At 41.5% G+C, this 20,243-nt stretch overlaps 1 protein-coding gene across 1 annotated transcript in view; it reads right to left on the reverse strand.

Moving 5' to 3' along the window:
- Window positions 1-19,494, reverse strand: part of large2 (LARGE xylosyl- and glucuronyltransferase 2) — a 112,134-nt gene extending 92,640 nt beyond the window's left edge. The window contains exon 1 of the mRNA XM_039618660.1: window positions 19,053-19,494. The gene's annotated coding sequence lies outside the window, so the exon portion shown is untranslated. The remainder of the gene's footprint in view (window positions 1-19,052) is intronic.
- Window positions 19,495-20,243: the final 749 nt, after the last annotated feature.

The raw sequence follows: 20,243 nt of genomic DNA on the forward strand, positions 1-20,243 counted from the left end.
AGCTACTTATTGTATGTGCTAGCTGGTGAGAATAATTTCATTTTAATGTAATTTAACTCTTTTCTTCCATTTAATAGAACTTATATGTAATTATGTAATAAAGCATCAGCCAAAACTTTACACCTAACGGAAAATGAAAGGTAAGAAGAACAGCACTTCTATCTTATGTGGATTTCAATACTGCATTAAATTACATTTAAAATACGTCATGTTGGTATAAAAAAAACGATAGATGATCGTAAACGATGCACGACAGACCCGATCGCATGTTCGGTACACTACTTTATTGCGGCTGTTGACTTACACATGCGGCTGCAGCTTTTCGGCAAAAATTTCTTTTTCACAAAAAATTATTAATAACAATTAGTAAAAATATCTAGGGCTGCAACGATTCATCGAGCAATTCGAATAATGTAATTATAAACATTCTCGACACAAACTGTTTGCTTTGATATTTGGCGTAACATGCGGCTCGGTAGTGCGTCAGCGGTTCGCCCACATTTGCGACTAAAAACCAGACCTGCAATAGAAACGCATTTCGGAGCAACGTGTGAATAACAAGCGTGCCAACGTTAGCCTCCACTTTTAACGTAACAGCAGCAGTGATGATGACGCTGGCACAGTTTGAGTCTGCTCACGCACCACGAAGAGCGAATACCATGTTTATGTCATGCAGCGTGCTGAAGGCTGACCGCAGCCGCCATAGTTTACATGGAAGGACAGAGCCGTGTCTAAAGGGGGGCATGGAGTGTACTAGATCAGCGGTCCCCAACCCCCGGGCCACGGACCGGTATGGGGTCGCGAGAGTTGAGGCTCGGGTGTGAAATTTATGGTTTTCAGGGTGTTTATCGTTGACTCGGTTTCCCTGGGTCTTTTCCCGTGTGTTATCAATAAATCTTCGGTACTGGTTTTATTTTGTTGTATTTATCTGCGACACTTTAAAGGCCGGTCTGTCAAAATATTGTCGGACATAAACCGGTCCGTGGCGCAAAAAAGGTTGGGGACCGCTGCTATAGATCATATTCATTTCAAGGCTTTCATAACATTTTTCAGATGGAAAGTGAAATAATATTAAAAAATGTATTAAATGCATTAATATTTTAAAAAAATGAATTATTATTAATAACATAAGAGCAAGCCTTCCAGGGTTTGATTTGACATGATTTATATTGTTTTGCATTTAAGAAACAATGACACTTTAACAGGGCACGTATTAGTTGTTTTTTTGGTTTTTTTACAGATGTTGTCTGCTGGTAAACTTTAAAACATTGCCATTTCCAAAATGTAAACCAATGAGCATTCATTCTGAAAAACCTGTTTTTTCTACTTGAATATTTATTATTGCTCATTAATATGACAAAAGTATTTCTTATCCACTTACTCGAATAATCGATGGAATACTTGACAGCTGCAGCCCTATAACTACGCATGTATTAGAAAGCTTAGATAAGAACCTTTAAACTTTACTATTTATCTATTTCTCTGCTTATTTGTTAGGGGTGGGGGAAAAAATCGATACTGTGTAGTATCGTGATATTTTGTTTGCTAATAATGTATCGATACAGGGACAGCAGAAATCGATATTTTGTTACAAAAAAAGTTTTTGTGGACTGGAACATGTTCTGACTTCAGAGCATGTTGATCAGCTCCTTTTTCTGAGCAAGAATCCTGACATTCCTTCACTGTCCAAATGTGTTTAACTTTTTTTATGGCAGCAAGAAACATGACAGTTTACTTATTTTAATTTAAGACGTGTTTTATTTTAATTAAGTTTAAAACTTTTTTATTTAATGTAAAATTATATTTTGTTTTAATTTACTTTCAAATTCTTCAGTTGCTGAAGGGGCTGCATAGTTTTCACAAATTGCATAGTTCAGAATAGCCATAATTGTACCAGATGGTTGCATTCAGCTAAGTTGGACTAGACTGTAATACAAACCGTTCAGTTTGTCAACAATAAAACTGACTGAAATGAGAGAAAGACTGAGTGTGAGACTTTGTTATTAGATAAAATGAATATTGATAAAGTTTACCTTTATGTACAGAATCTGAATATCGCAAAATATTTTTAAAAATTGCAATAATATCGTATCGTGGGATGTATGGTGATTCCCACCTCTATTATTTGTGTAATAAAACAGCCTTTTATGCATTTCATAGACAGAGCTTCATTCATTCATACCAACTTCCTGTGATTTATTGCAGACTGAGACGAGCAGCAAACTAGCATGAAATGAAGAATAACTCAGTAACCTTGCTGAAAGGTTTACTGATGAGCATAACATGTCCTTTTAAAAATATTTTATTAATATATCATTATGCCTGACAACGCACTTTTATTCACTAGTCATGATTTCTTTTTTAATACGTATGCCCTCTCACGTCACCATTTCCATTTCCACCAGATTTTTAACTGAATGTGTTATCATGTCCAAATGAGCGTATGAGGGGATACAGTCACGCAGTACGTCTGAAAAGCAAGAAGTAGTTACTTTAGCAGACAAAACGTCACGTAGCCCATTACTAAGAAGGGCTTTTAACAACACTGTGCGAGTCACACGGTGCCGTGTGAATTTCAAATTAAGCAGGAGAGGAGAAATATGACAGTTTGGGTTTTTTTCCTTTGTAAACACAGTTGTTGAGGTGGACACACACACACAGGCACACACACAGGCACACACACACACACACACAGGCACACACACACGCAGGCACACAGACACACACAGGCACACACACAGACACACACACAGGCACACACACACAGGCACACACACACACAGACACAGGCACACACACACACACACACACACACAGGCACACACACACACACACACACACACACACACACACACAGACACATACACACACACACACACACACAGGCACACACAGGCACACACACAGGCACACACACACACACACACACACACACACACACACACACACACACACACACACAGGCACACACACACACACACACAGGCACACACGCAGGCACACACACACACACACACACACAGGCACACACACACAGGCACACACACACACACACACAGACACACACAGGCACATACACAGACACACACAGGCACACACACACACACAGACACACACACACACACACACACAGACACACACACAGACACACTCCACAGGAATAGGAGCGCAGGCAGAAAAACAGCAGTGTCCTCTATAAAAGGCATGAAATCAGAGTCGGACTCCCACGTGCAGTTCAGAGCTGAAGGCGATCGGAGCTGCAGCAGGATTGTTCCGCTCTGCTTCACATTATGAAGGAAAGTGAGGAGGAGGAGGAGGCAGGTTAGACTCTATCCTGCTGCTGCCACCGGGATTCAATCAGTAATGTGCATTTGATGTTTGACCAATTATGTCAATTCTCTATTGTTCTCAGGTAAATGCTGCCATAGTTAATACAGGCCTAGTCCAAGAAATGTAACAAAAACACAAATATAAAATGTAAAAGGTTGCTTTCACAGTTCTAACGTCAAAATAAGATGTTTGACGACAAAACTGATCAGTTGTTTGAACGATTTCATTTTCACAGTTTCCATCAGTGTTTTAACCTGAAGACAAAACACAAAGTGACACAAACACACCACAATGCCTACGTTCAGTTAAGTCAGTCATTAACTAAGCTAATATAGCCTGCTAACAGAGACCAGTTCATTTCTTTGAGTTTATTATCATTTAGTTCTGGTCATTTAGCCCATATTGTTATTATTTTAGATGTGATTGGATGAACTGTGCACTTCCAGTATTTTCAGCTCTACACAGTTATATTTGCTATCATGCTACAGTCAAGCTGCTAACTGAAAAACAGCTGTTTTTGTTTTGACTATGATTTTTCTACCAGTCCTTAAAAAAAATAAATAAAAACACCAAGTAGGACTTTTGAGAAACTTTAATTTCAGTCAAAAGTTCAACTTGTATTCTCATCAACACTGTGCATAACTTAGCTCCTGTTTGGCATTTTGACCCACGCACAGGAACAAAATCTCATTTCTTGAAATAAAAACTAGTGCAAACACAAAGGCGAGCCCAGAGGACACTCCTACTCATTTTAATTTAATTTAAAGGAAAGTCGTTTAAACAAGATTCCATACAGCAAGTTTCAAACTATAAAAAAAGAATCTCTTGGTGGTTTTATTCCATATAATCAGGCTAAGAAGGATGCTAACATGCTAGCTCTCCATCTTCAGAACTCTAATGAGCTGAGCGCACTCTCAGCTATACTTTCAATTATACATAAAACTTCATGTTGTCTGTATATTCTGAAGTGGCCTCCAAATAACAACTACACACTGCACAGAGCTCTTCCACTGCAGGAACTCGAGGCAAGCACAAAGTGCAACAGTCATTTACAACAGCCCCTAATCAGCTCTTTCAGCCTCTTTTTTTCTTTTGACACACTTGTTTGTTGTTCGACCCTCAGTATTGGCAATTATAAACTCGACAAACAGCAATCAGCCATGGAGGCGCTAAAACATTATCACAGCAAACAGATAATGACATGAAATCAATCATGACTGCAGCAGCATCGCTCACATGCACCCCAGCATGGGCAACAACTGTGCAATCGCCTCTGCAGCTCTGATGCAAGTCATGAAATGTTGAGGGAATGTGTAAAACCAGCCTGACAGGAAGGGACTGTATTAGCACACACTATTATTAGCTTAAACGATGGCTCAATATAGAAGCAGTGAAATAAAACAAGGACAGTTAGAAGAGTACCCACTGATACCATTATACCGATAACATGAATAACTAAATATTAGAGATAGGTAATGAAGCAAGTCCAACACTGTAAAGAACGACACAGCTGTGTTAGAATTACATGTAATGAACTAAAACCTATTATTTAAAAAACTGTTATGACTGATTATCTTCTTTATTTCCCTTTTACAGTTATCCCAATATAACAGCGGTCCCTCGCTATAACGCGCTTCAGCTTTCGTGGGCTCGCTATTTTGCAGATTTTTTTTGTGCAATTTTGCATGCCTTTTTTTTGTTGTTTTTTTAACAGCACATTGTGTTCTGCGTCCTGATTGGCTGTAGACCATTGTCAATCAATCTCGTGCCATGTCTCCTGTCCAGTACAGAATGCCTTCAGTTTGTCAAATTTACATAAATCTTCGATGCTAGCAGTGTGACTCTGAAGTGCTGCACTGTATGTTTGTAAGTTTTCTCCCCAACAAACACAACAATGTCGCTGAAACGTTTTGCACCGTCAGAGGCTCCTGCAGTAGCTCCCAACAGGCAGAGGAAGATGCTAACCATCGCACAAAAAGTCGGACTTCTGGACATGCTAAAGGACGGTAGAAGTTATTGTATTTCCTGGATTATAAGGCGCAATAAGCGTCAAACTTTACTCAACTGATTCTTCTTGCTTCCTCTGCTTCCGTACCATTGATTCATTAATTGAATTCTCTGGCAGCTGCTCTATTCCCATGTTCTGGACCTGAAAACAGGGTTTGATCTTTGGTTTCATTCTATAATACTGGACTTATTTTCCTACAAACATTTGAACTTTGAGAGTTTAAACAAGAGAGAAAAGTGTGAAAATGTTCGTGCCTGTCTGAGAAAAGTGTATAAAGTGTGTAGTGAGGAGTTTTACAGCCTTAAAACATCTATAATAACTGTAAAAAATAAAGTTGGCTACTTCGCGGATTTCACCTATCGCGGGTTATTTTTAGAACGTACCTCCTGCGATAAATGAGGGACCGCTGTATTGGACTCTTCGGACCATAAAAGCTAAAAATCTGATATGGCAACATTCCTTGTATCCAATGATCCATGAATTCATTTTGTTTTTCTCCATCTTTATAAATTAAAGCAAAAAGTTGAGTTTTAAACCATGATGATTTTAGATGACACACAGACCTTTTTTTCCTATATATTATATTTATTTCCTGAAATAAATATAATATATATAGTAAAAATAGTTATTATAAAATATGATTAAAATGTTAAAGAATTATGTCAAAATAGGCTTCAAATTGTTTTAAATCCTTAGTTTCAGACATATTTTTTCTGCTTTTGGCTAAGAATGAAGTCAGTGCTGCTCTCCAACTACCATTAAAATATTTTACTTATGAAAGTCAGCCAATCAGAAGGCATAAAAGCAGAGGCAAGATTGAAACTTGTTTACAAAGAGAAAATAAACAAAGGGCTGCAGGAAAGTCTATATATTCTGAACTGTGAATCACGCAAAGCTTTTCTGTTAAAATTAAAAAACAACAAACTGGAGCTGGAATGTTAAAGCATTTGGAGAAAATAAATGACCATTATGAGTTTTTAATGTATACGTTCTTGTTTCAGATAAACAGTGGAACGCATTTATTGCCTTTTGATTATCATCGACTGGCAAATCTTAATGGGATTTTGCACAGATTACTTATACAGCAATATACTAAGAAAACTAATGATTCACCCATATGCACTTGTTCTACTACACTGTTTATACGGTCTTAAAAATGATACAAAAGTGTGAAAATGCAGTAGATGGAGGTAAAAGTTAAAAAACAAGCCCGCTGACTCTTAATTGCCCCTTGGGGATAAATAAAGTCTCTCTGATTCTGATTCTGGCTGACTTGATGAACATTTTCTGCAGTGAAAGGTGCAGAGTGTGGTCCCCCCCATCAGAGTGTGGTCCACCCCCATTAGAGTGTGGTCCACCCCTCCTACATCAGAGTGTGGTCCACCCCCTACATCAGAGTGTGGTCCACCCCCATTAGAGTGTGGTCCACCCCTCCTACATCAGAGTGTGGTCCCCCCCATCAGAGTGTGGTCCACCCCCCATTAGAGTGTGGTCCACCCCTCCTACATCAGAGTGTGGTCCACCCTCCTACATCAGAGTGTGGTCCACCCCCACATTAGAGTGTGGTCCACCCCTCCTACATCAGAGTGTGGTCCACCCCCTACATCAGAGTGTGGTCCACCCCGCTACATCAGAGTGTGGTCCACCCCCACATTAGAGTGTGGTCCACCCCTCCTACATCAGAGTGTGGTCCACCCCACATTAGAGTGTGGTCCACCCTCCTACATCAGAGTGTGGTCCACCCCGCTACATCAGAGTGTGGTCCACCCCCCACATCAGAGTGTGGTCCACCCCCACATTAGAGTGTGGTCCACCCCGCTACATCAGAGTGTGGTCCACCCCCACATTAGAGTGTGGTCCACCCTCCTACATCAGAGTGTGGTCCACCCCCACATTAGAGTGTGGTCCACCCCTCCTACATCAGAGTGTGGTCCACCCCGCTACATCAGAGTGTGGTCCACCCCTCCTACATCAGAGTGTGGTCCACCCCCGCTACATCAGAGTGTGGTCCACCCCCTACATCAGAGTGTGGTCCACCCCCACATTAGAGTGTGGTCCACCCCCGCTACATCAGAGTGTGGTCCACACCCCTACATCAGAGTGTGGTCCACCCCGCTACATCAGAGTGTGGTCCACCCCCACATTAGAGTGTGGTCCACCCCGCTACATCAGAGTGTGGTCCACCCCCACATCAGAGTGTGGTCCACCCGCTACATCAGAGTGTGGTCCACCCCCACATTAGAGTGTGGTCCACCACCGCTACATCAGAGTGTGGTCCACCCCTCCTACATCAGAGTGTGGTCCACCCCCACATTAGAGTGTGGTCCACCCTCCTACATCAGAGTGTGGTCCACCCCCACATTAGAGTGTGGTCCACCCTCCTACATCAGAGTGTGGTCCACCCCCTACATCAGAGTGTGGTCCACCCCCACATCAGAGTGTGGTCCACCCCTCCTACATCAGAGTGTGGTCCACCCCCACATCAGAGTGTGGTCCACCCCTCCTACATCAGAGTGTGGTCCACCCCCACATTAGAGTGTGGTCCACCCTCCTACATCAGAGTGTGGTCCACCCCCTACATCAGAGTGTGGTCCACCCCCACATCAGAGTGTGGTCCACCCCTCCCTACATCAGAGTGTGGTCCACCCCCACATCAGAGTGTGGTCCACCCCTCCTACATCAGAGTGTGGTCCACCCCCACATCAGAGTGTGGTCCACCCCGCTACATCAGAGTGTGGTCCACCCCCTCCTACATCAGAGTGTGGTCCACCCCGCTACATCAGAGTGTGGTCCACCCCCACATCAGAGTGTGGTCCACCCCCTCCTACATCAGAGTGTGGTCCACCCCCACATCAGAGTGTGGTCCACCCCTCCTACATCAGAGTGTGGTCCACCCCGCTACATCAGAGTGTGGTCCACCCCCGCTACATCAGAGTGTGGTCCACCCCCACATCAGAGTGTGGTCCACCCCTCCTACATCAGAGTGTGGTCCACCCCCGCTACATCAGAGTGTGGTCCACCCCTCCTACATCAGAGTGTGGTCCACCCCTCCTACATCAGCATCCATATTGATTTTATTTTTAAACATCCTGTTGCATAACAGAACAGCAGAGGCGGAGGGCGGGACGAACCCACGAGTTCGAGTTAAAGGAGAGATTCACCAGCTGAAGAAATTACTGAACAGAACTTTAGCGCTACGCCTTCTGGTGATGGTGTTCATTAAAAAAAGAAAGAAGTGTGTGTGTGTGTGTGTGTGTGTGTTTGGGGTGGGGGTGGCTAATATCTCCTTCTGCTTGGTCAAACACGTTATTTATTCCTCATTGTGTGTGGCCACAGGCCGTAAATATATCTGTAATTACCCACACTGCCATCAGGTGGGGTTAATGGAGAAACCATTAGCACAAAAGTGGATGAACGCAGGCATAGAGGGGAACAACGCTGCAAAGACAGTGAAAAGAAAAGTAGAGGAGAATTCTACCAGGAGCATAATTAGCCGATATTAGTCATTAATTCAGCTCCTTTTGAATGTGCCCATTACCCCGCTGCTTACTGCTTGAACCAGGTTAGCAATTAAAACAGGATTAAACTCATTTAAAAAGGAATCTGATCTTCTTTTTCCAAAACGTTGAGCAGGATAAGGCTAGTCTGGATTTTTCTCAGTACTTTTCCTTCCCAGCTCCAAACTCACTGCTCTCTATTAAAGATGCAAATCTCAAGACTCTGGTCCATAATGAATGCATCCATTAGATGGACCATAACTAGACATTCTTTAAGAGGACTACATATATTTTCAATTTTATTCTTTTCCAGTAGCTCAAATCTTTCACATATGTAATTAAAGGAGAAAGAAGAACTTCAAATGTTGAAATTTCCTCTACATTACAAAAGTTTATGGTTCACAAATGCAGACAAAATCTATTTTAACTCCATCAACTGCATTAGCAGCAGAGTACATTAGACCACGCTCTCTGCAGAGCTCCTAATGACGTTATTGTTCTGGATTATACTTTTGAAATATTGATCATATTCTAATAGTCCACTTTTCAGTTTAGCACACAATAGATCAGAAAGAGCTCATTAGAGGTTTCATACTGCAGAAAATAACGTTTCCATCTTTATTTTGATCATAAATCAAGTTTGAGTGCGATATCAATACTGTGAATGGCTCCATCCACGAGTAATTAGCACAGCCATTAATCAGAAATACAATTTGGCTTCATTATGACTGCATTCTGCCATTCAGACATGAATCACTTAATGTTCTTAATGCTCTTCTTGTCTTCATTCAGATATTCCCATGACATCAACACGAGACATTATTTACCATTTTAGTAAAGAAGCTATCACACTGTCTGAACGTGATAATTACAGAGGCCAAATACTATAAGCACTTAAGAAGAACATGTAACACTGTAAGTAAGACGTCATTAAGTTGATTAAGATGTCCATCAGCTGTGCAATAAACTGTGACTCTTGTGTTGTTCACGTCACAAAGGTGAGCTGTCACTGTTAGCTCTGCGTTCGTTCTTATTACGAGTAACTAATGAACTTACAGCTGCTGTGCTGCGGCCGTAAATGTGAGCAATTCTCTTGCTTATGGAAGCTTATGGATAGACTGTACTGCTTCCAGAAAAAGCACAAAAAAAACTATTTTCAGCTGCTGAAAAAAAAAATCTAATTATAGTCAGAAACTGACCTGAAAACTGTCTTGTGATTAAAAGCTTTAGTAAACTGTATCTTACAAATATTTTCTGTCTTTAATACAAATGAAATTGTAGAGAAATATGAATACGGAGGAAATGGATAAGTGTGAGGATTTGATGAGGGCTGAATTGTGCCGGCTAGATAACTGGCTCAGAGGATCTCCAAAACTACAGCTCCTGCTGATTGGTCAGTAACTATCAAAAGAGGTCCAAGGAAGGACCGGTGGTGAACCAGAGACAGAGTCATGGGCGGCCAATTGATGCATGCAGGGAGCAAGCTGGTCCATGTGGTCTGATCCAACAATGAGCTACTGCAGCTCAAATTCTGAATGACAAGAAAGACAGACCCAGGACATGATGGAGAGGTTATATCTCTCGGATGGATGGATGGATGGATGGATGGATGGATAGATGCGTCACAGTTTGGCGCAGACCAGTCAGGGTGCCCATCCTGACCACTGTCTACCACTGAAAAAGCCAACACAATGACCAAGTCAGAACTAGACCACAGCTCAATGGAAGAGGATGTCCTGGTCTACTGAATCATGCTTTCTTTTAGGTCACGTGGACGGCCGGGTGTGCATCGCTTACTTGGGGAACACCTGGTACCAGGGTGCATTATGGGATGTTCTGCTGGGAAGCCTTGGGTTCTGCCAGCCACGTAGATGTTACTTTGACATCGACCTAAGCAGTGTTGGAAACCATGTACAACATAATGTAGACCATGATGGTTCTGGCCTCTTTCAGCAGGATAATGCATCCTGCCACAAAGCACAAGCTGTTCAGGAATAGTTTGAAGAGCACGACAAAAAGTTTTAAGTGTTGACCCAAATTCCCACATCTCAATCCAATCGAACATCTGTGGGATGTGCTGTACAGACAAGTCTGATCCGTGGTGGCCCTACCTCACAACTTACAGGGCCTAAAGGACCTGTTGCTAACATCTTGGTGTCAGATACCACAGCACACCTTCAGGGGTCTAGTGGAGCCCATATGTCGATGGATCACCACAGCACAATATTAAGCAGGTGATCATTATGTTACGCCTGATCGATGTAAAACGTGTTTGGTGATTCTGGAGTTTAGTTTTGGGTTTTGTTTTATCAATTTGACACAATAACCAATGACAATGAAGTCTTGCAAAACTTTACCTTCAAAAAATAAAAAACATTTAGTTACAGAGTGTCAATTTATAAATTCTGGCACCTTTCAAACTTGCTGTACCTTTTCCAGCACTTTTGATCCCTTAATTTTATAAATGTGAAATTTTTAAGGCAAACTTTTTCGCTTTGCTTGTTTTTCCTGTGTTTTTTTTTCACTCTTTAAAAATCATCATGGATCACGGTTAAAATAGCGGTACCAACTTAAAGTCTATAACCCAAGTATTCAATTAAATTTTAATAAGATCCAGTTTCCTCAAACAAATGTCTGGAACATCGTAAGTTCTACATGTAATATGATTCAACGCAATCTATTTTGAATTACCCTTATGTCATTATATCGATGTTTGTAGTCAACAACAGCTGTCAAATAAAGCAAAGAAAACACTTTTCAACAATATTTAAATGATGTTAATATTATGCAAATATTAATTTTAACAATGAACAGGAGAGTGCTCTAATAACTTTAAAATCTTTTCCCCCCGTTTCAAGTAAAATAAGCTTTGCATTCATAAATAACATTTTTAAAACAAGTTGAAAAAGTTTCCCCTTAACGGCATTTAATGTATAAACCATCTCGGCTTTCCGGACAAACCAATGTGTAAATGTCGTCTTCTCACAGAGTTTTCGGTTTTCGCACACGCTCTGAATAATGCATTGCATTGCGTGCCATTGGCCTGTGCTGTCTATGAACATACATACTGTAAAGACAAAGGCAGAGGCTGTGCAGATTTAAAAAAAGAAAAAGCATATATTACAATTTGCCTGATGAGGCATTGATGGACATGTTGATTGAGACTCTGGACGTCTGCAAGACTGTGAATCAGATCTTGCCAATGACACATAAAAAGACTAGAACTAACATTGAAACTAACAAGTTGTGATAATTTGGTGATTCAGTAAAAAGGACTAGATGTTACAGTCCCTGATAATGCATTGCTTTAGATGGAGAGACTCTTGAGGCTCTATATATAATATATATAATATACAATAAAAACTTCAATTTCAATTTTAATTAGAAAACACAAAAACTACAATAGCTCTGGTAAGCACATCCTTTGTAAGATGAGGAAACCTTCTCCTTTTATACTAAATGGTATTGGTTATGTCAGTATATTCCAAAAGTTAAAAGCCTTGGATTATAAACCTCGTTCAGACTGATCACTATTCGCTTCTTTAATCAATGAAATATTGAACCAATGCAACAGTCTAAAGGAAGCTCTTCTCTGATCATATCAGACGCACCTACTGAACCTGAGATACTACAGCATAGCAACGATGTGGAACTTACTGAGGCAGACACAAGCATTACATTGCATCATTATTACTGGATGCATATTATACTTCTCCCTCAATCGACTGGACTACAGAGATGACTGCTTCCAGCAATCATTTCTAACATATTTTGGCTTCACTTCTGTGCAAGTGGGTGGAAATTATGAAGCAACGATGATCTCCTGCATTTCTTCCAATCCATCTGAAACATCCATGGGAAACTAAGAAGCTGAAATGTACATTTGTTTTTATTTAAGCCTCATGCAAATAGATGAGGAATAAAAAAATCCCACCTCAGTTGTTATTAAATTCACTAGATCATTGTTTTAGAATTTGTTGTATTTCTATTTGTATTTCTTTTAATTCGTGTTATTTTCATTGCCTCCCACCAGTTGACCTTTGATGACCTTTCCATGTGACTGATAGAAGTCACATCAGATTTGAAGAAATTTAATGCAGTCATCAGGAAACCATCCATTTTTCCTAACAATGAGGCTGCAAACCTATGTTTACTCTCGTGTGACTGAGCCGTTAGGCTGCTGCTTTCCACATTTCACAGTCAAAACAAGGTAACACAAAGCTGTCTCATACACTTCCAGGCCACACTGGACTTCAATTAGTACATCAGTAATCATGAGTAACCTTCAGCAGCCCTTCTACATACACAATACGCTACAAATATTAGAATAAGAAAATAATCATTAGCTAATAGCAATTTTTTTTTTTAAAAATCAATAAATCTATGCTACATTATATTTATCAATGAACTGATTTTTTTAAATGTTCAACTAACATCCATAACTGGGTTTGACAATCTTCAAATGTTGATTTTTTATTTTATTTTAAATTCTCATTAATTCTAATTTTCAGTTTATTTCGGGGCTCGACAGAAACTTATTGGATAACAGTTTTCTTTGCTGAAAATATGCTAAAACATTTGCTCTTCACTAATGTACACACCTGAAACTCTCCAGATATTCCTGCAGAATAAATGCGGCACAGCTGTCATTTCTTTGTAAACATTATTCATTTCTTTACCACACAAATCCTCCGCTACCTCGTCGTCCTCCTCGGCTTTCTTTATGACTAAATAGAGATTCAGCCATCTGTCACCAGAGTCACATGACATCATGCACTGGTCACAATCATATGTGTGCATGGAACAACAGCAATTATTCACCCTGTTGAGCTGCTGAGTGAGTCGCAGCATTTTCGAGAACATCAATACACTGCTGTTACTCACTGGACTAATGAGCCTTTTCATTAGAATCACACATCACTGGAGGATGACCCATGCAGCACCCACCTAAGGTCAACTCAGATAAACATATATAGTGTCTGAGCATGCAAACAACAACCAAACCTTTCAACAGCTATATGTTCAGCACCAACACCACCAGCTGCCTCTCTTATACCTGATTTAGACTTCTGCGAGGATCTTTGTAGAGGCTACAACTAGGGCTGGGCCATATCATATCTTTCATGGTAATACGGTACAATGTTAGGCAATGATAAGTAGATGAAGTAAATGTGCATGTGCAGTGCCTTTGTTTTCATACGCACATGGCAGAAAAAGCACGCTGGCGATGGAGAATGAGAAGGGCGAAAGCAACCGATGAACCAGAATTGGTTTGTAAAACTGGTGCAACCTCAGTGGTGTGGAACTGGTTTGGCTTTCGTCCGTCAGATACCCACCAAAGCACAAGTTTTTGTAGAACATGCAAGCGGGTCATCGTGGCAAAGAGAGAAAATACGACAAACCTATTTCATCATTTGAAGCAGAAGCGCTTGTTGGAGTACAACAACTAATAAAGTTGTGGAGTTTTTGTCTCGCATCAGTTATATCATCAGTTATATCGTTATCACAAATTTTCAAATATATATCGTGATAAATATTTTGGGCCATGTTGCCCTGCCCTCGCTACAACGTAACCCACCAATGCAGCCAACATCGTTCCAGGCAGTTATGCTTGTGCTGGGGAATTGTGCACACATGCACATGAATACCCATTCATGTCTGTGTTGTAGGGGTCTGTTATATTCTAGGAATGTAACATTAATCTATAGCATGGCAGTGAAGAAGAGAGAAAAGAAATTGCCTCGATGGACAAATAATCACTATCAATGACAATCATCAATTTCCCAATGTGTGTGAATGTGTGTGTGAATGGGTGGATGACTGGATATGTAAAGCGCTTTGGGGTCCTTAGGGACTAGTAAAGCGCTATATAAATACAGGCCATTTACCATTTTGTCCATGTTTGCCCATGAAAGGGTGTGGAGGTGTTTTTCCCACTGAGAGAGTTCCCAGAACGGAGGCATCCTATCAAAAATACTTACTGCAGTTTGAGCACAATCGTCCTGATCAAACTAATCTCCCTACAGGAGATCTTCAAAATGGACAACGCTAATATTGGTTAGGATGTGCTCTTCGATATGCCTCGCTGTTCCCTCAACTAGCCTCACTAACCAAGATATTAAGTTAAAGTGCTTGATGTGAAGTGTGAAATGGTTCTGAGGCGGCCGTAGCCAAACGCAGTCATCAGGAATTCCAGACACATTCTTGAAGGATTTTGGAAAATATGTTAACAACATTTTTCCTCCACTTCCTGGATGGGAATGGGAGTGTCGAGTCAGTGAAGGCAGCAGGAGCAAAGTCCTACTGCTGCTAGCTCCTCTCACACACACACACACACACACACATGCATGCATGCACAGAGCACCTTGGCAGACCTTCTAACAAGTGATGAATAATTAAATGCTGCTCTTTAAAACACACAGGAGAAGAGTTCACCTGTTTTATTAAAAAGACAGAGATGAGAAGCAGGGTAAAAGAGACGGTGGGCAGACAGAGACACGAGCAGCCAAAAGGTCGGACTTTTTAAACGCTTACTCCAGTTTGTCTGGGAGCTCTCCTTTGTAACAAACACAGAGGACAGCGCAAACAAAAGAGAAACTGACGACATGGTTCATCGGACAAATGGCAAACTGGACAGTGTCTCTGGAAGGAGGTAGGAAGATTGGAAGGAAGCAGAAGTGGCCAAGCGTTTAAAGAAGTAACAGCTGTCACAACGGGATCTCACAGGTAGACGCCATAGTTTTCAATATCATACTATGACAAATACAGGCATTTTTGTGAGCTCTTTTAAAGCTGTTCAACAGTTTGAATTTAAGTGTGAACATCCTAGGTTGGGAGTAAGCTTTTTTCCCACCCAACCTCTGGACAATGTCTGCAGAATCAGGTTGTCAAAGCTGTCCTTTGCTACACAAGTGGATTGCACAACCCTGGACATTACATTTCTTCATTACCATTTAGTACTTGTACAGCTGCTGTTATTGTTCTATATTTCTTCATATATTCTTATACATTTCTATACTGGGTATTTGTGTATTGTGTTGTACAGTTATTTTATTTTTAACTTTAATTTTTATATTTTATTCCTTCCTAGTTAAATTTATCCTTCATTTTAATTTTCATATTTATTTCCTATCCTATTCATAGTCTTTTTTTCTTTAGGTCACGAGCAGTTGTCTAAGCATTTCACTGCATATCGTACTGTGTATGACTGTGTATGTGACAAATAAAATTTGAATTTGAATTTGATTTTACATACAGCAGTCCACTTGCGTAGAGAGCTGCCCAGCTTTAGGATGCAGGATACAGAACACAGGACAACCACTACCGAGCTGTGAATCGGCTGGACTTTTACCTGCTCTGTTCTTGAGCCTCAGCTTAATTCCAGGATAGGAATGAGTTGCTGCTCTAAGTTAATTGATGCGTTCCAGATTGGGTCAGGAGTTGGAATTTACAAGTTACCAGCTGGAAGCTATCGTGTGTTTGAGACTCGGTAACCCATATGAAGAGCACTGACCAGGCGCTGAATGTGCTACAGCTGTGGACAAATGAACAAGTACTGCTAGTGATGCATGAATGGCTCTACCATTGCTAAGAAGCAAAACAAATCGTGTTTCTGGTGCCTCTGGGTGTAGTTCCAGAGTGAGGTTACAAGGTGCACAAGGCAGACTAGAGGATGGGCAGTAATGCTGTTGCTGTGTCAGAGCTAAAAAGGAGGAGATTTAGACAAATGTAGGTTTTCCCTGACTTACAATCATGAGCTCTGGGGAAATAACTGGAAGAACGGGACTAAAGAATCCTGAGGAGAAACACAGGATTTCATGTGGCCTCAGAGCGCCACAGGAGGAGATGGGCATCTAGACTATGTTGAAGAGCTTGTAGTCCTGCCTGGATGCCCATCCAGGCTCCAGGTAAGTCACAAAAAAAAAAAAAAAAAAAAAAATACAAACCTGAGTATACTGCAAAAAACACCTGATCGTGCTGTTCCCCCTCAGCTCAACATACACCTCCCAGGTATTTTGTTTGTTTGTTTTTTTATTTAAAAAAAGAAAAAAAAATCAAATCTTGACTGGTGTTGTGTTGGGACCACTAGCACCTAATCGCCTCAGGTCCATTTGTGTTACTTGCTAGGGTTTCCGATCAGGTGGCAGTCCCTGGTACCAGGTACTTTTTTAGTACTTGCTCAGCTGAAATCACAAGTGAACCGAGTCGATCTGAAAATGTGATATCAACAGACTGCAAGCCAACAACTGACCCATCAATGATGTCACTCCATGAGCCATGAGAGTGGCTTGTTCCCAAAAATCAAAATTTTGAAATTCGGCAACGATAGAAACGGCTGCGTTTCACAAACACCCAGACGTCCTCCATTGTTCTGTTGCGTTTGTTTCGCAAGCAAAGACATCACAGGACTTTCAGCTGTAATGACCCAGGCGCACTCAGGTGGTCATTCAATTTAATGGAAAACAACAGAGACCGAGCAGAGTCGAGTCAAGCTGAGAGTGGAAAAGAGGCATAAGCGATTCCTCAGTCCAGAGCTTGAAGTGGACACACCATGTTGGCCCAAATACGGAACAATTTTTTGTTGCACTGCCCCCAAGTGGCCAAAAGAAGAAGAAGGAAGAAAATAATACGTTTAAATTTAGTTTAAAAATTTGTAAATATTAACACAAAGCAGCTGTGGTCGAACTTTATACCTGCAATAAAATGTTTCTCCCTTTTATAATCTATATTCCATCTGTGTGATATTTCATTTATCCCAGTCCAGGTTAATCTGGCCACACCTCTGGTTACTGGTAGTGAACCAAGTTGCATTTTACTTCTCCAGATCCTCCCCAAGTCTGTTTCAGATGAACCATGAACCACTGAGGACAAGGGCAGCAGCTTCAGAACATTTATCCATTCACAGTGCAGCCAAACCGGAGGTCAGTGGGCACATGGTCATAAAAAGAGACATTTTATCAGGCTCAGGCAGCACTACGTTTTAATATTCAGACTCTCACATAGATAAAATAAATAAGACAAATAAGACGCTATCAATAATACAATATGCACGGTCAGCCTTATCATACCGATGTATATATGTCTTCATTATCGCCTGCAGATTATATACACATTAACTGTCTGATACAAACTGTAAAATTACTAAAACAGAAAAAACTAAAATAAGAAAAAAGAAAAAAATTTCATTTATTCAAAACTAGAAAAAAATAAAGAGCAATGCAATTTACAGGAAGAAAATGCTTAAGCAATTCAGATAGCTGCAAATTAACTTTATATCCAAGGACAGGCTGTCTGTAACTCAGTGCCTTACTTTATAACAAAGCGTCATATTTTAAAAGAGCGGAAAAAAAACATGTCATATATTTGACTAAAGAATCGTTTTGTGGTTGTTTTTAGTGGAGTAGCACTCCAAATGTACTCAAAGTTCATGAGCTTCAAATATGAAATAAAGTTTTTAGTTTTATTTCGCCTCTCGAGGTTAAAGCTAAATCTCTCCCTCTCTTTTTAAATGATGAGAGTAGCTGTGTGTCGTCATGTCCGCAGGGCTGTGATGTGTTGTTAGACTGGATGAAGGTGCGTTAGTGCGGGAGAGAATAGTTCAGGTAATCCTGAGGTTTTTTCTTCGGGTGGCCTGTTTTCTGTCTAACTTTGCTCCCTGCTGCCGTTTATTACAGTATGTCATTTACTCTGTATTAGGAGCGCGCTGCGGTGGTCTGATGGAGCCGGTTACGTCTACAGCAGCTGTGCGTTCTTTTTTATTTAAGGATTATGCATCCACGCAGAAACTGGGACGATGTTCGTGACCTTAGGATTTGAATGTTATCCAGTGTGATACAATGTGTGACGGCTCCTTCGAGAGGCACACTGCCAATTCAAAGTAATAGCATGAAGAAGTGAAAGGTGATGTGTGTGCGCGCACAGGAGTAATGGTGGTGCGTGTGTGTTTGTGTGCGTGGTTTTTTTTTTTTTTTTTTTTTTTTTGAGGGGGTAAACATGGCTCAGAGAAAAAGAATGTCGCTCAATTAGACCTTATCCACCAATCAAGTCACATGGAGATGCCTTAGGCACGCGCGCGCGCTCGATCACAGACATAATCCACGACAGGCAGCATTACACGTCAGTAACATCACAGATTTGAAATGTTGGCTGTGATCCCTCCTGAGTCACATCACAGCCCGCTGCTGCTGTATCTCCCACACAGTGTAAACCTCCCTTACCTGCGTCTCAACTTCTGCTCGCTGTTACTTCCACTGTTCTGCTGTTCTTGGCCGCAGTCGCTCTATATCCTAATCCAGCGGATTTGTAAACCATTCAGAAATCCGTCCGGAGTTGAGCGGAGAGCTCAGCAGAGGACGAAGGAGCAGGTGGCATCGTCTCCGGTCCAGAAAGCGTGCCTGTGTGTAGTGTTTGTGCGTTTGGGGAGAGACGCTCCACGTTAACGGCTCAGTAAATCTGTCCTCACACGACGGAGCGCGGAGCAGAGCCAGGTGGTCGAGCACGAATCCCGCACCGAGGTTGCCGAGCTTTATCGGCCGAGTCCAGCCTCAGAACGCTGCACCCTGTCTGGGTAGGAAGCGCGGGGGCGCTGCGGCTGTCAGATCCGGTCTCGCAACACGCTCGTGAGCAAAGGAGTACCGACGGTTCCTCCTTCTCTCTGCTCCTCCTGAAAAATAAGGGGAGATGGGCAGTCTTCAGCAGCCCCCACCCCCTCCCGTCCCCCGACGTGAGGACAAACTCCGCCCTCCCCACACAAGCTCAGCCAATAGCAACCCTCTCGCTGTCTCTCGGCCACACACCCTCTCTCTCTTTCTTTGGCCGATTCGGCGACACAAAGGCTCCGGCTCCTCTCCAGGAGCCGCCTGCACGTATTCATCCTCTAAAAGGAGCAGACACGTACTCAGCCATGCTCATTGAGCCGCGCAACCACTTATGTCATCTGACCAAAGCACAATAAAGGGATTTCACAGCGTTTTAAAACTCACTTGCAACCTGTAGCTCAATTCAGTGCACAAGCATTTGACAAAAATAAACCCTGGAACCAGATTCAACAAGTTCTGTCAGGGAACATCTGAAGAGCAAGAAGATACACAAGTGCAATATGAGATGTAATGCTCTGCTCTCTCTGGATTTTCTAAGATTTTATCTTGAAATGCTTGGCGTTATTAGCTCAATGTTGTTGGTATTTCTACATAAACTAGCTTTCTGTTCAGAAAAATGAAGCCAAGGGCCTTAAACTTGTATTTATCTGTAGGCCACCAGATGGTAATAGCTTTGGTACAAAAGTTCTACAGAGGTCTACGGGGAAAGGGCTTCTTCTTGACCTCTGTAATCGCTTTGCAACGTTGCAGCTGACTTCCTTGTCTTGTCTTCTTTGTCACTTTAGGTCATACCGAATAAAAAATGCAGTC

This window comes from Oreochromis aureus, linkage group 1 (assembly GCF_013358895.1).
Source record: "Oreochromis aureus strain Israel breed Guangdong linkage group 1, ZZ_aureus, whole genome shotgun sequence".
Lineage (NCBI taxonomy): Eukaryota > Metazoa > Chordata > Actinopteri > Cichliformes > Cichlidae > Oreochromis > Oreochromis aureus.